The sequence below is a fragment of the Danio rerio genome, chromosome 12, assembly GCF_052040795.2.
Source record: "Danio rerio strain M-AB ecotype USA chromosome 12, GRCz13ab, whole genome shotgun sequence".
Taxonomy (NCBI): domain Eukaryota; kingdom Metazoa; phylum Chordata; class Actinopteri; order Cypriniformes; family Danionidae; genus Danio; species Danio rerio.
The window spans coordinates 13,092,070-13,108,410 of record NC_141032.1 but is presented as its reverse complement, the minus strand read 5'-3'; the positions used below and the strand labels follow the sequence as shown (position 1 = coordinate 13,108,410).

The 16,341-nt window shown below is 37.1% G+C and overlaps 1 protein-coding gene and 1 long non-coding RNA gene across 3 annotated transcripts in view; one reads left to right on the top strand and one right to left on the bottom strand.

Moving 5' to 3' along the window:
- grid1b (glutamate receptor, ionotropic, delta 1b) overlaps positions 1-16,341 on the bottom strand; it is a 720,128-nt gene that overhangs the window by 459,272 nt on the left and 244,515 nt on the right. The window lies entirely within an intron of this gene.
- On the top strand, positions 2,199-15,610 carry LOC147841316 (uncharacterized). Its single transcript, XR_015503946.1, has 4 exons — positions 2,199-4,673; positions 8,602-8,803; positions 11,434-13,705; positions 14,447-15,610. It is a non-coding gene; the product is annotated as an uncharacterized LOC147841316 (long non-coding RNA).

Sequence of the window (16,341 nt, the reverse complement as noted above, 5' to 3'; positions counted from 1 at the left end):
ACCTATTTAACAGTGTTTATTATTATTATTATTATTATTATTATTATTGCAACAATTGTAACACACTTCATTTAGAGTTAAAAAAAAAGGTCTCCTATAGGACTTGTAATGACTTTATAAATTTATATAAGTACAGGAAGGGCACAAAATTCTAAGGCTGTAAAAGTTGTTGGTTTTATATCTTTTTTATTATTTTACACTTCCAGGAGCATAAAGTACAATCATTTCACATTGCTATGCTCAGTTGGTGGGCAGAAATGTGGTCGAGCTTGATTAAGATTCTTCTGCTGTTCTAAAACGAGTGTGATTTAGACCCCAAACAACAACAATATGCTCTAACATGGATGAAACGTGATTGCAGTAAGCAAGATGATTTGCATATGGATTTGATTCGCGCTATAGAGAAGATAATAGGTTCAAACAATCTGTCATACTGGAGGGTCTTTTTAATCATACAGGATTGCCCTTTTAATGACAGTAAGCAGCCGGGCCAATTCAACAATGCCTTTGATTTATTACACAGGCAAGCCAACAGCATAATCTTGGAAGAATGTGTGAATGAATGAATGAATGAATGAATGAATGGTATATTCAACAAAGATGCATTGATCTGTTTTTTTTTTCTTGTAAAGATATTTAAACAATGAATCAATGAACAAACAATCAAACGAACAAGTGAACATGCAAACCAAGGAACAACAAACCAACTGACCAACCAACCAACCTACCTACCTACCTACCTACCTACTTACCTACCTACCTACCTACCTACTAACCAACCAACTAACCAATCAACCAACCAACCAACCAACCAACCAACCAAACAACCAACCAACCAACCAACCAACCAACCAACCAACCAACCAACCAACCTACCTACCTACCTACCTACCAACAATCCATCCATCCATCCATCCATCCATCCATCCATCCATCCATCCATCCATCCATCCATCCATCCATCCATCCAGAGAAGTTTACCACCTAACCTCAAATTTGCACTGGACTCTGTGCAGTGTGTTAAGGCTGATTTATACTTCTGCGTCAAACACCGGCGTATGCTACAGCGCTGACGCATAGCCCTTCGCCGTGGCCGTCGCCGTCACTGACGTGCACCTCTCAAAAAATGTAACTACACGTCGCAACGATGCGTACCACAAGCTCTATGATTGGTCGGCTTGGTAGCGTTCGGGTCGGGGCGGGACCGAGAGCTGCGCGAATGGCGCAAACCCAATGTACCGATTGTTTACAAGTGTGGAGTCCCTTGAAGGAGCTCCGGATGGAAAGTTTTGTTTTGTGTTTACCTCATAGTTAAAGTTGCTGCACGTCCGCCGGTTCCTGCCTCAAAATGAGCGAGTTTGAGCCACTTGTACATCCCGGAAGTGTTCAGAAAAAGCAAAATTGCAGCGAAGAAACTCGACACAGAGGAACATTTACACCTCACTGCCAACTACCGTTTCGGAAGTGTTAATGCAGACCAACAGAGACAGCGCGCAGAAGTATAAATGCACAGCCATGCACGTTGCATGCGCCATGGGTTACGCCGGTCACTTGACGCAGAAGTATAAATCAGGCTTTATGTACTGGATTCTGTGCAGTATGTCATGTACTGATTGTGACCACTCCAGGTCTAGTTAATACTCATGTTTACATGAGAACATTGATGTTTAAGAAGCTTTCCAGGAGCAGCTCCCTGCATTCCTTCACTAAATATAGGTGTCTGGTCTGTTTTGGTGGTAGCCGCATGAAAGCCACACATTTAAAATTCTAAATAACACAGTATACAAGACAGATTAAATAAGATTTAACAAACTTGAAGTTATGTATTCTACGTGACTAACAGCAACACATATTAAATAATTTTCTGGAGTGCAAAAAGTGTATAACTGTATTGTTTTTGAAGCGTAGGCCTAAGACAGCAAAGTAGCATAATGGTAAACACAACAAGAAACAATCACTTTTGCCAAACCAGTAAACATTAGAAAACTTGAAAGGTGCAATACACTGAAAAAAAGCATTGCATGCAGAACTGCTGCAAACAATTTATTTGTGTTGAATTTAAAACAAACAATATACATTTATTAATTTTCGACTTAATTTGTTTTTATTCAGCCCAAATAAATTGTTTACAACCCCTTAATGTAAAAAAAAAAATTGAGTAAATCCAAGGAATCATCTTTGAATATTTTTATTTTTTTCAGTGTAGAAGATTTTGGAAAATACTAATGTTAGCCTGAATGCATAAACACACTAGACAGCATTAATACAAAACGGCATGTAAAATTCACCAGAGAAACCAACCTGATCTCACGAGGAAATGTAAGTATTTTACGTTCTGTCAGTTTAGTGGCTAATTGGTACGAATTCATAACAGTTGTTCAGAGTACTGTTCAAAGCTCTGATTTTAAAAAAGAGGGGTGGCACCCAACCCCACCCCTAAACCCAACCATCATTAGGGGATAAGCAAATCGTACTAAGTTGTACAAACTCGCAACCAAATCAAAAATGTTACAAATTGCAGTGAGATTGTGTTGAAGAAGACTTACAGCTAGTAATTACAATAACAAACTTATCAAAGCAAAAACAAAAATAAGCTAGGTTTTGATGTTTGTCTGCAATATTCTGATGGTATAACTGATTCTGGGTGAACAGGGTGTGCCGAGGTATGCAATTACAATTTTTTTTTTTTGACAGGGAGGTAGGGCGGCATATCATAGTGTGTTGGCCAAATTTTTTAATTCGACATACTTTTCACTTACAACTTTCACAGGATATTAAAATGCAAATAAATGCATTGGAACACTTAATTTAATGGTTGCTATCAGGATGTAAAGAGACTTTCTACCTGCATGATAAGGCATCTTGAAGACACCTATTGACATTTAAACCATAGTAGAAGCAAATACTATTTGAAATTCACTTAATTTTCCTAGGCGTAGTCTCTGACTTCATGTGTTAGATTAAATAGCTAGGCTATCTGTGACTATAAAGTGACAGTTACTTTTGCAGATCCATGTGAAAGGAGATCATCAGACAGCATTGGTGTCGGTACACAAAATGTATTTAAAATACGATGGTAAAACGTGTTAGATTTTATTACAGAGCTGTTGTTTTAATGTGCCCTAAAGCAGCATTTGAAGCATTTGTGTCTCAGGCACTTGCCATTTTAGGCTAATGCGGTTTAATTGGAGCACTCAAACACAATTTGCGAGTATTGATCGATTATTAACGAGTCCTCACCCTCGGAATAAATAAGACATTTATGGGATTTATTTGTTAAATGAGAACTGACCAGCATTTTGTTTCTCTCTTTTAAGTCTCTTAGCATAAATCTGTCAGATAATGCACATTTAATAACACCACGTGTTAAAACTGGGGTTGTCAGTGTTAACACATTAACACATGCAGTGAATTAAATAAATAACACTGTTTAAATATATATGTTGTGTACTTATTAAAAGCTGATTGGAAGTGAGCAGAGGCACAGCACTATATTTCTATGTACATGAAAGGAGACCTTCACTCTGTGGTGCAATTTAATTATTGTCAAATCTCAACAAGTAAAATATCACCCACTGCCATTCATAGAAATGTTAATGTAAACACCAGAGGACGACTAATGTGCAGGTCACGGTGGTGGCAAAATCCTCTTTACGCATGTAAAAGGACCTCAATAAAAGTTACTTCAATACTGAGATACTGCAGGTTTGGATTATGATGTTTACATGTGCTGAACAGCTGTTTGTTGTGAAAATAAATGATAAGATTAATCATGATTAAAGTGGAATTACGTGCCATTAAATTATTAACTGCTAACAAATTTTAAAACCATCAGCACATTTGCTAATTTGCATCAATTTATAAAGTCAAAGCTCTGCAAATCACAAATGAACATTCTTTTATTGCTCTCTTCGATTTTGTAACTGTAATGGCAAAATTATTTCTATACGTGGCATTGTTCTCTTTATATTAGACATTTCAATATGAGAATTTATGCTGTGCTTACAGCTTTTTTTCATGATAATTACATCTGATAATATTTCGCGTATGACTGTGTCAATTAATTATAAATTATAGCCTACTAAAACCTTAACAAAGTCAGCATTGTCTCATTCATACAGACTTTTCAACTATCAAAATGAAGTCATATTTTAGTCGGGAACAATGATTTCTTCTTTCTCAAAGATCCTCATTTTGCCTTCACTTCGGGAAGCTGCATTAAGCACCAATCAAATTAGATTTTGTGCAGATCAAGAAAGAGCTTTTCAGTTTTTGTGTCGTATGCATTGGACGGTCAGCGAACAGACTGTGGGGACAGATGCCACTGACTGAAATTAGTTTCACTGTAAAAATTGATTTCTCACACCATTTGATGAGTTTTCAACTGGTGTGAGTGCTTTATTCTACCACTGACAAGATTTCTGTTTTTTTTTTTTTAATTGTTATTATTCATTCATTCATTCATTCATTCATTCATTCATTCATTCATTCATTCATTTTCTTGTCAGCTTAGTCCCTTTGTTAATCCGGGGTTGCCACAGCGGAATGAACCGCCAACTTATCCAGCACATTTTTTACGCAGCGGATGCCCTTCCAACCGAAACCCATCTCTGGGAAGCATCCACACACACACACTCATACACTACGGACAATTTAGCTTACCCAATTCACCTGTACTGCATGTCTTTGGACTGTGGGGGAAACCGGAGCACCCGGAAGAAACCACGTGAATGCAGGGAGAACATGCAAACTTCACACAGAAACACCAACTGATCCAAGGATCAAAACAGCGACCCAGCGACCTTCTTGCAGTGAGGCGACAGCACTTCCTACTGCGCCACTGCATCGCTATATTATTATTATTATTATTATTATTATTATTATTATTATTATTATTATTATTATTATTATTATTATTTTATTGAAGTGGCTCTCCTAAAGATCTTTCAGAATGGTAAAGCATATCTGATGGCATATACAAAACTGCTCTTTAAAGTCCATCTGAAAACTGGTCATGAAACTTTGCTGATCAATGTATGAAGAATAAACAATGTCAAGACACAGTATGGCAAGGCGAGCACCTAAAAAAAATGCTGCTTGTTCAAACTATTTGTTTAAGATGAGATGAAAGCTACAGAATTCCACATGTTTTGGGGGAACAACTGTTTTATGTTCAATCTACTTAAATGTGTAAAAACTAATAAGTTAACTAAATTCCTTAAAACATTAATATCTTAAAACTATTGTGTAGAACCCAGCATTTTTTACAGTGATGTGCTGTGCAAAAAGAAATAACTGAAATAACTTAAATGAATAAACACTGGATTATATATGCATTGGATGGAAACAACCAGGCTAAATTAGATAATGAGATAGAGAGGTAAAAACTAACTAATAAAGGACAGGCACATTAAAACATAAAAAAGAAATAAAAAGAAAAGAAAAAAAGCTAAACACACAGTAGAAACAAAACACAAATTGTTACTTTTAGTCTGTTGTATTTTGTATTTGAAGTTTCGGTAACACTTTATAATATCTACTCACTATGAATCATTTATTAAGCATTATCAAATAGTGAATTCATTATTTGTTACGCATTAACTCTACATAAATAAACGTTAGTAATTTTAGTATTTTCAAACTTTATAAATGATGGATTTTTCATGACTAAATTAAGAATTGCATTATTTACAAACCAGTTATTTAACAATAGTTAATGGGTTTTAAAGAGCCCATATTATGGGTTTTTGAAAATTCCCCTCCATGTAGTGTGTAACACAGCTCTAAGTGAAGTGAAGTATCCAGCCAAGGCTTAAATCTGTAAGAATACAGTGTTTAAAAGTGTTGATTCATCTATAAAAGAGTCGACTCATAGTGCTTCAAACGAGTCGCCTTGATACCGATTCATTAGGTGTTTCGCCATGACGTACGAACGAAACCAAGTTATTCACGTGCACGCGCAAACCCGGGAGATTTCAAACCTGAGGCCCCGCCCTCTGACGCAGAAACCCAGACACACACACACACCCACAAACACACGCACACCCACAACAACACGCACACAAACATGCCGGTCGATTGAAGTCACACTGCAGATGGATATTATTTTGAGTCTCTACCCAAAGATGAAACATCAGCATTATAACCAAGCAGTTGGAAACTTCTGGAAGCTACATGCTACAAAGAATACTTCATCTGTGTTTGTCAAAGGAAGGATCAGTAAACAGTAACTTACTGATGGACGTCAGGATGGGTTTCTTCCTCCATTTCTCAAGTGTAAGTACGTGCGGTTAAAGTTGTTGCCTCTAGCTTGCAAATGTATTTAGTTGTGATTTGTATTTAGTTTGTGATTTTACTTGTAACCGAGTGTACTGTATCAGGTTAACTGGCTATATTCTCTTATCGCGTGCAAAGTCACGTTAAAAACGCGACGCGGGCTGCTTTGTTTATGGAGCTCCGTGCTAGAGTTCTGCTCCCGCGATTTATTCGGAAATTTATTCCCGCCCCGCAGAAATCTGGCGCGGGGACAGCCGCGGGAATAAATTTCCGAATAAATCGCGGGGAGCGGTCGCTAACGGGTTTAATTTGGGACGGGAGCGGGCTGTCTAGCAATATCACGGATATTGCTATGCGAATGAGAAAGAGAGAGTCTGCTTGGTGCTTGTGTGTGTGTTAGTGAGCACGCGCGCGTATGAGAGAGAGAGAGAGAGAGAGAGAGAGAGAGAGCGCGAGAGAGCGAGCAAACGAGCTTTGTGTGCTTGGTGCTGTGTTTATACAGACAGCTTGGCTGTCTGGACTGTATAGCTGGGTGATTTTTGGTCCCCCGCTCTAGCGGGATGGGGCGCGGCGGGCAGAAAACGGAGCGGGTTCTTAGGCTAAAACCTGGCGGGTGCGGGCGGAAGCGGGAGCGTTGTCGTCCGGAGGTGTGTGTGTGTGTTTTTGTGTGTGTGTGGCAGCTAAAATCCACGCCTACACTATCGAGCGTGTATGAACTGTGATTACTTTTATATTGCTGATTGGCTATTGGCCATTTCACTCTCTGACTGAAGGCAGTCGACCAATCGAGACAGACTGTTGTTGGTCCAATCAGCGTAGATTAGCTTCGCGCTAAGGAGGGGTTTGGGAACAAATGAATCACTGGACGATTCATACGGGAGTCGCTGGGATAATTAGGTAAAAATAAATGCATATTATAAGACCATGAAAGTGTTTTTTGACCTTGCATGCATATTAGACTGTTGTTGGAAACCCTAACAACCAAGATATGACCCTATTTCATGTATAATATGGGCTCTTTAAAGATCATTCAGAATGAGTTAGTAATTTTCTAATAAACTATTGAAATCAACATTCATATAATTTATTATTCAGGCATATGTTAATAGTTAATTTGTATGTTAATAAATGCTTTATTAACTGAACTTCATCCAGTTTAGAGACATAATCAAAAGTGAGAACTATTTATGCAAATCCCCTATAAATGACAAATAAAGGTTCAGTTATATTCTAAACAGGCACAACAGAAAATAATTTACTTTATTTCTCTTTACTTTAGATGCACAAATGGAACTGTATCAAAAGAAAAAAAATATATATATTGCAACCTTATCTAAAATAAAATTACTTTACAGTTTAGGTATCGCTAAACATTAAAATATTATTTGTCATAATACAATCTTTTTATTATGATCAATATAATCATAATATATGGTTAAATTTATATTTTGTTGTTTATCAATTTTTTTACAGACTTTTTTTTTTTTTTTACAGTAATTTAATTTTTTAGATAGGATTGCAAAGCTTTAGGTTAGGTCAGGTCACAAAACTGCATGAAGTTGAGGCAATAATGCGTTTACTAACATTATTAGGAACACTTACTATATCCCTGAATAATAAGATGTATAAGATAATATAAAGGTTGATTTTGGTGGTTTATTAATCATTTACCTTCTGAATAATCTTAAAAATCATCAACTACTCTTAAATAACTGGTTTGTAAATATTGCAATACTTAATTTAGGAATGGAAAAAATAAATCACTCTAAGCACATCGTTAATGTGTTTATAAGTCAAGAGTATTTAAAAGTATTTGTAACTGCAGTGATAAACTGCTTACTATTGTTTATTAACAAAGAGTTAATTCTTAACGAATAATGAATTTACTAGATGGCAATGCTTAATAAATGATTCATAGTGTGTAGCTATTATAAAATGTTATCGAAGTTTCTTTAATACTAATTGTTTGTTTTTCTTCAGTAATATTTTAGCCATATATTTGACTAGTAGGGCTGCATAGTGGTTCAGTGGTTCAGCACTGTTGCCTCACAGCAAAAAGGTCACTGATTTGAATCCTGGCTGGGCCAGTTGGCATTTCTGTGTGGAGTTTGCATTTTCTCTCTTTATTCATGTGGGTTTCCTTCAGGTGCTTCGGTTTCACCAACAATTCAAAGACACGCACTATAAGTGAATTATTTAACTGCTTATTAGCTGCTTATTAATAGTTGGTAAGGTAGTTAGGTTTATGTTTTGGGTAGAATTAGGGATGTAAAATAAGATCATGCTTCATAAGTGCTAATATAATTAAATATCAATAATGGGCAGGTAATAAGCCAGTAGTGATAGTATCATAATGAAAAAAAGAAATTCTAGTAATGTGACAACACAACTTTTTAGAATCTACCAACTAAATTTAACCCAAGCTTATTCTGAAAACATAGCCCCGCGGACATTTCTGGAAAGCGTGATTTTCGCGGCCGGAGATGCAAATGGCTGCATTTAATTTTTTTTAAGCGAACGCTAGGGGGTGCCGCACCTTTTCGCGTTCACCAGCTGAAGGTACACCTCCGTGTGGAAGGCTTGCCCATCACAACCAGCTTGTCCAGTAAGCTCATCGTGTACGTCGGTGGAGTGGAGAGCCGAAGGGGAGCCTACTGCAGGGCTGATAGCGGAAAAAATTCCTGAGCCTGAACTTTTTTTCCTTGCCCCTGAGGTGAGTAGGGGTGGGGGTACTATGTATGCAACGCACTTTTAACACATAACTTGTGGGCCCCTGGGCCCAAATATATTAACAGCCTATGTGTAACCCTGATCATCATTATTGTCAAGTGGCTCTTTTTAGACACATGCCAGTAATGTCAGTGACACATGCCAGTGTCAGTGATCTTGTGACATGTGCCAGTAGGTGTCAGTATAAGCACGTTATAAGCACATTAATCTTATAAGTCTCTTTGCTTTAATATTTAAAAATCATTAGGCAAATGACACCTGTTATCTTACATGCATATATGTTATGAGTTTTCAACATGCATTTTATTATAACTTTTTAAATCATATTATTTAAAATACCTTAAAATGAAAATAAGTTAAATAATAAAATAAATGAATGAATTAAAAACATAGAAAAGTCCATATTGTAGGGAACAAAGGAACTGCCAGGATGCAATATACAGTACAACAGATAAGTGTAACCCCTCACATACATAAGCATGCCACAATAAATTTGACTGACATGTACTGTCAAATGACTATATTACGTACGGAAGTATGACTACGAATACATAAAATAAATGCGTTTAAATTAAAACATCGTGGAGTAGCTCAGCAAATAAACTAACTTGCGACGCGATAAATGAGGTTAAAAGTCGCGTAATGATTAAATATGGTTTTGCTCGTGTTAATTAATGTCATAACCTTCGCCGGGTGTCGATGTCACTGCAGTGACATGCAGCGCGACACTCTGAGTGACACAGGTCACTACACATGCCACTAGCGAGTGACACATGACAGCGGAAAACCGGATGTGCCACCGGAAGTGTCACTACACTCAGTGGCATGTGCCAGTGTCATCTGTACGTCAGATGTCGTGTCACTCCATGTTAAAACTGCTACTGGGAATCCGCGTTCAAGCGCACACAATAAGCTAAAACTCGCCCCAAGCACCGGCAAAAACAAATAACAATGAATGTGTCGAGGAAAGAGTAAGGACATATCTTAATTATTTATTAATAAACTTATTCTGAGTCAGTGTCGCAAAGATCCTGACTGGCAATCTCCTCTTGGACTCGCCTTTAGAAATTCATCTTTACGGATTACATGAAGGAGTTTTTTTGTTTTCGATTTGTTTTATTTCGTTAAGTAATAATTTAAAGCTTTCTATAAATATATTTATTATGTCTGTGAGGCATATACATTTTGCTTCATTTTGTTAAGCGCTCCTGTTCAAAAACCAGACGACAGAAAGCGCATAATTTTGGTTTTCTTTATTTTATAAAAACGCTGTAACGTTTTTTGATGTATTACTCGTACTTTGTGAGCAAAAATGACGGATAACTTTAAATTGCTCCCACTGAAAAAATGCAAGTGATTGCTCTGGCGCCTCGATGTCCTGCAAGCTTTTTATAAGCAAACTATGCGCCTAATAGCACACCTTCTTTAACGTTTAAGCTACCATTGTTTTATACTTGAACTGTTTTATATCTTTTATTTTAGGCAAGTCGTGATGATCTGAGAAGGCAAACTGATCAAACAGACAATGATGGTCTTCCGCTGGGCGCTGTTCGTTAAAAAAAACTTATTTTTAACGAATAAAAACTGCTCCAAACGTATTTCTAAATAAGCTGAATAAAAAACGAAACTAAGGATAAACACTTTGCCATTAGGCTACATACAAAACTGAACTATGTCATAGCTGAAACACTAAGTTGTTTAAGGAGAAGGGGGAAATATATTTTTGTCCCGTCTATTGCTTCACCGTTATTTCGAGAATAAACCCAGCGTAAATATGCAGATGTCATTCCCAAAACCGGCGTATATGTGCCGAAAACGAAAGTTTCATACAAATTCTGAATAGATTATAGCCTGGAAAGTGCAAAGCACGCTCCTCTTATCATCACCAAAAAGCGTCACTAATCTTAGTTCATAGAGATCTCACAAAGATCCGTTATAATTTATAAAGCTCTCTAAATTACACAATTAATCTTTTATTTACATGGCGTCTACACTCAAAAGATGATTCACGAGCACACAAAATGGCACTTAATAAAAAACAATCCGGCGCTTTCAGCAGTGAGTGAATTCTGTGAATCTAGAGAAATGACAGATCAATATCCGTGAACCTGATTTTTTTTTTTCCCGCAGCCACAGTACGCCGGAAATCCGGCGTGGTGCCGGAACGCTATCACCCCTGCTACTGCTATGCCCGGGTTCAAGTCCGGGGAAGAATGGTTCCAGAAATGAGGTAAGAAAAAAACAGAATCAAAAAAAAAAGCGAGATAACAGGGCGAGAATGTGGTGAAATCCGAAAACGTGGTCAAAATCAGTCGAAGGCTTTAATTTTTCTGGATGGCTTTTGTAAATCATTGCTTGAGTCTAGGGAAGCCGGTGGGCCGGCGGGTGAATCAGTAAAATCGGTTGGGTTTAGGGAAGGAGGAGAAGGAGGGTGGATCAGCCGATTGGTCGGTCGCCAAGTCAGTCATTCGGTTATTCAGTCAGTCGGACGGACGGTCACTCGACAGTGGGCTCCGGTGACTGCAAGAACAGCGTAGGCGCGAATGGCGCTCGTGAGAGACATTCGAGACGTGAAAAAGCACGCACATCTGCAGGTTTGCGAAAACAAAGAATGCACAAATACAAACCTACCTGAATGTATTTCGCTGTCTCCAGAAACGTCCGCAGGACTACGTTTCCAGAATGAGCCTTGGTTGACAAAATTAAAATAGTCTTGTAGTAATATTCTGCATTGTGCAACCCAGGCTCATTCTGAATATGTACTCCTATTTAAATTTCTGTAGAGCACCAAATACATCCCAGTAGTTAAGTTTTTTGCAGTTTTTGTTTTTGTGAATCCACCACATGCCGCTGTGTATGCTTTTTAACATCTCAAATTTCTCTTACGAGTGCCATTCACACCTGCTTTTCTCACGTAAATCCACCAGAGGCCGCTGTTTACTGAGTGACTGACTGACTCACTGATTGACTGACTTACCCGTCTCCTTCTTTAAACCCAACCGATAGTGTTTTAAAAAGCACCAATTGACCTGAACACCCACTTCACTAAACCCAACCGACAGTGTTTTCAAAAGCAATCAAGAAAGATTTTTAGATTATTCTACATTCGCACCCTGTTATTTACTTGTTTATTTTATTTTTTCGCTTTTGAATTTGTCTAACCTGCTTTCTGGAACCATTCTTCACTGGACTCTAACCCTGTCATCGCAGTCAACTCTGCAATCTCCAGAAATATATAAAGGGGTACATTTTCAGATAGAGTCTGTGTTGGTATTTTGAACATTGAAAAGCCAAAAATGTCCAACGTATCTGTTTGACATGAGGCTTAGAAAGTATTTTCATGCAGTCAAACTATAATTATCAATACCATTTCAGCAACAACTTTAACCTCTGAATAAGAAAGCAGCTAATTCGTTCTCTTCCTCTCACACGAGAAAGGCAGCTGGGTCTGAATCAGAGTGAAACATGGCTATTCCATTTTCATCATGTTAGACACTTCTGCCTTCATCCACGCCGGGCAGTGATCATCAATCTCCCCTCGACAAGAGCTCCTCTGCCTAATGAATGCTGATGCTGAATTGATTTGTGGATGGGATGAGTTAATTTTAGATCTCCGTCAGGGTCCCTCATAATCCTGATGGCCCAACGAGAGCCTTGGATGTGCGAGAATACATCACTTCTTGTCTCTGATAATCTCTGATGACCATGAGCGACAAAATGAGCTGGCGTGGGCGTTCCCTTTACTGGAAACACATCTGAACTCTTCACATAGGATGCCACCGAGGGAAATGCCCTTTCAATTACGGCATTTCCCATTTACCACAATATTTTGGTACAGCTGTAGTGTGTAATTTCAGTGTAACTGTAGGGGTATGTGGTATTTGTGGAGTTTGCTATGTCAGGCTGATAATTCAGAACAGATCATTTGGTCAGGTTATTAAAATGAACTCTGCCAGACATGCTTTACTACTGTCCCAAATACTCTTTTTATGTCATCACCCCAATAATAGCACAATAAAATCCCCTGCTTTAGTTTTATGAAGGTAGAACATGGCACTGTGGAACGCAAAGTCATTGAAGTAGATAGCAGGTATTGTAAAACAACAAACCATAAAACGCCTGAATTGGCTTTATTTTAGGAAAACATCCTTGGAACTGCATAAATAATATGGCTGACGAGATGAGGCACTGCTTTTATTGCTAAAGTTGAGATTAGCTTGAAATGATTTTGATTTTAATGCACACATTTTGCTTGCAGATCTATAGAATAACCATTGGATGCATGGGTGGATGATTACTCACATAAATCATTAATACTGTCTAAACGCAAATCGATTAAGAGTGCTTTCACACCTGTGGACTGATTTTTTTCTTCCCAAACAGGGATTAAAATTGTTGTGAAGCTTAATTTTGTTTTTGGCGCGATTTGATTTGACATGGCAAAAATAAAAAGTTGGCCAGAATTATGCATTATAGGCTTATATTCATAGCCCGCCCTCCCTATAAGTGATCTAAGTGGCTGCTTAGGGCCCCGCCACCACAAAGGGGCCCTCACAACCCACTAGTGGTGCAAGCCTTTTTTGGGCTTTTGAATTTGTCTTATCTGCTTTCTGGAACCGTTCTTCACTGGACTCTAACCCTGTCATCGCAGTCAACTCTGCTCCATGTCACAACACTGCCACTGGACAAACCAGTAACCGTACGTTCACACCGAAAGCGGCGAGAGCGTCAAAGTAGCCGGAAGTCATTCATTTTCAATGAGAGCCAGCGGCGATACGCGGCGATAAGCGGCGAGGATCAGCGCGGCGCGTCTTCGCCGGCGTGAGCGTCGAGGAGAGTTGAAATGAAGTCAACTTTATGGTAATGAGCTATGACGCGGTTCGGCGGCAAGCAATCAGAATGAAGAAGTCCATCGCTTGATAGCAGTTCAGAGAACACAGACCTGTGAACTTTGGTTCCGACCACAGTTGTTCCCAAGGGTTTGATTATTGCGGTCACCGGATTTCCAATTATTTACAATTTTTTCCTACAGGAACATGCATTAAATAAGTTACTGGCGAGTTACTGATGTTCATTAATGTTATATATTAATCTTAAAAAAGCGGGAATCTCACGCGATGTGACAGTACAAAACAGTACTGCTGCTTCAGGATATTTCAGACATATGGACACATATTGGATAAATAGAGCAAAGCCACACGCAACTTGATCTTCCATTGTTGTATGAATTTGATAAGAAGTGCGCAACATTTTCACGCTAGAAACATGTTTTATGCAGGAATGTAACTGATATGCTGCAACGGCTCCTTTAAATATGAGATCAATGTAGCGAGTTTTGACGCTCTCGCCGCAGGAGCTGAAGGCAGAGAGCGTTGTCGCCAGGGCGGCCAGAGCGACCTTGGACGCTCTCGCCGCTTTCGGTGTGAACGTACGGTAACAGTGGCAAAGCTGTTCACACGGAGGTAAGTGGTCAGCTGTTAAGTGTGAAATTTTAAGTACGAAATGCAGCCATATGTTCTTGTGGCTACATACTTTGCAATCTCCAGAAATATATATAGGGGTACATTTTTAGATTGAGTCTATGTTGGCATTTTGAACATTCAAAAGTCAGAAATGTCCAAAGTGTCTGTGTGACATGAGATAAAGGGTGCTTTCACACCTGTAGACTGATTGTTTCTTCCCAAACAGGGATTCAAATTGTTATGAAGTTTAATTTTGTTTTTGCTGCGGTTCGATTTTACAAGGAAAAAATAGAAAAGTTGGCTAGAATTATGCATTATAGTTTTTTTGTCATGTAGCTGAAATGTACTACTTGTGCTCAAATAAATCATTCATACCATACATTTCTGCTCATTATTTTACAATTTAAAAAATAGTAAAACCTTCAGTACGTGTGGTCATCAGACTTCTCCACAAACAAGGAGAGGGAAAAAAACACAAGACATTGCCTCAGAAAAATAATTCCAGAAATTTAATTTTGCATGATATTGGCATCAAATCCAAAACATATACTCAGGAGATGTGTAGCTTTTGATCTATTGCTTTTCTGTGTTGCTCCAGAACAAATTTCACATATTTGTTTATGAAATAATAAAATGTTTAGTGCGGTGAATTTGTTTTTACATTACTTAAGCATCTATAACTTTTTTTCAATTTGAGCATTATACACTCTAGATAACAAAGCCCAGAGTGTCTTCTTTCCAAAGATACAGAAACTTTGAATGTTGACCAAATCATTAAGCAACTGTAAATGTTTCAACTTGGGAAGATGATTTTTGAGAAAGTGCCTCTGACAGTGAGGGAGAGAAGGACATCGACATAGCCTCATAAAACTTTTTACAGTAATCTCATTTTGCATGCTATCTTCACCAAATTTAAAATGTAAACATATGAAATACTTTGCTTTCAAGTCATATTTTTTTCTAGGACATTAAATTAATGTTTTTCTGTGTTTCTATATGGAGAACTAAAATTAAACACAATAAAAAATATATTTTCCTCATGACTTCATAATGTATATAACTTTATATATATATATATATATATATATATATATATATATATATTTTTTTTTTTTTTTTTTTTAACATACAACTTCTTCTTTTACCACAGTAAAGCTCAAATTGTCTTCTTTCCAATGATACATAATTTGTGTTTGTAGCTTACTGGAGTCAGGAACTGTTACTATTTAAAGTTAGGTAGGTGTAAATCCCCAAAATTGAGTGCTGGCTAACAGACATAATCCAGTGACATGTCAATTTGTTTAAAAAAAAAAAAAAAAAAAAAAAAAAAAATATATATATATATATATATATATATATATATATATATATATATATATATATATATATATATATATATATATATATATATATATATATACATATATAATTTAATAGTATTCTGACCAGTTAACCATCATTATCCGATTAATGAGCAGCGGTTTTTGGTTAGCAAAATTAACCGAAATGAGCATCCCTAGTATTAACATTAACCCAGTATTTGTAGCTTCCTTTTTTCTTATATATATATTTTTTATATTTGATATTATTTTTTTTGATTTAATCTTTATGGATCAATCTTTGCATTGATGTTATTTTATTTTTATTTTTTAGTTTTTGATGTATATTTTATTATCATAAATAATGCATTACTAATGGCTACTTTTTGTATAGATTTCATTGCAGAAATGCCGAGTTTTGCATTTGAAGTTTAGAGAAAAAAAACTCAACCTAGAATGTTTTAAAAAATCTTCAATCTGTTTGCTAAATTAATAGAATATGTTTTGAACACTGGATGCAAGATAGGAATCACTGGGTCCTTTATTAAAGATTG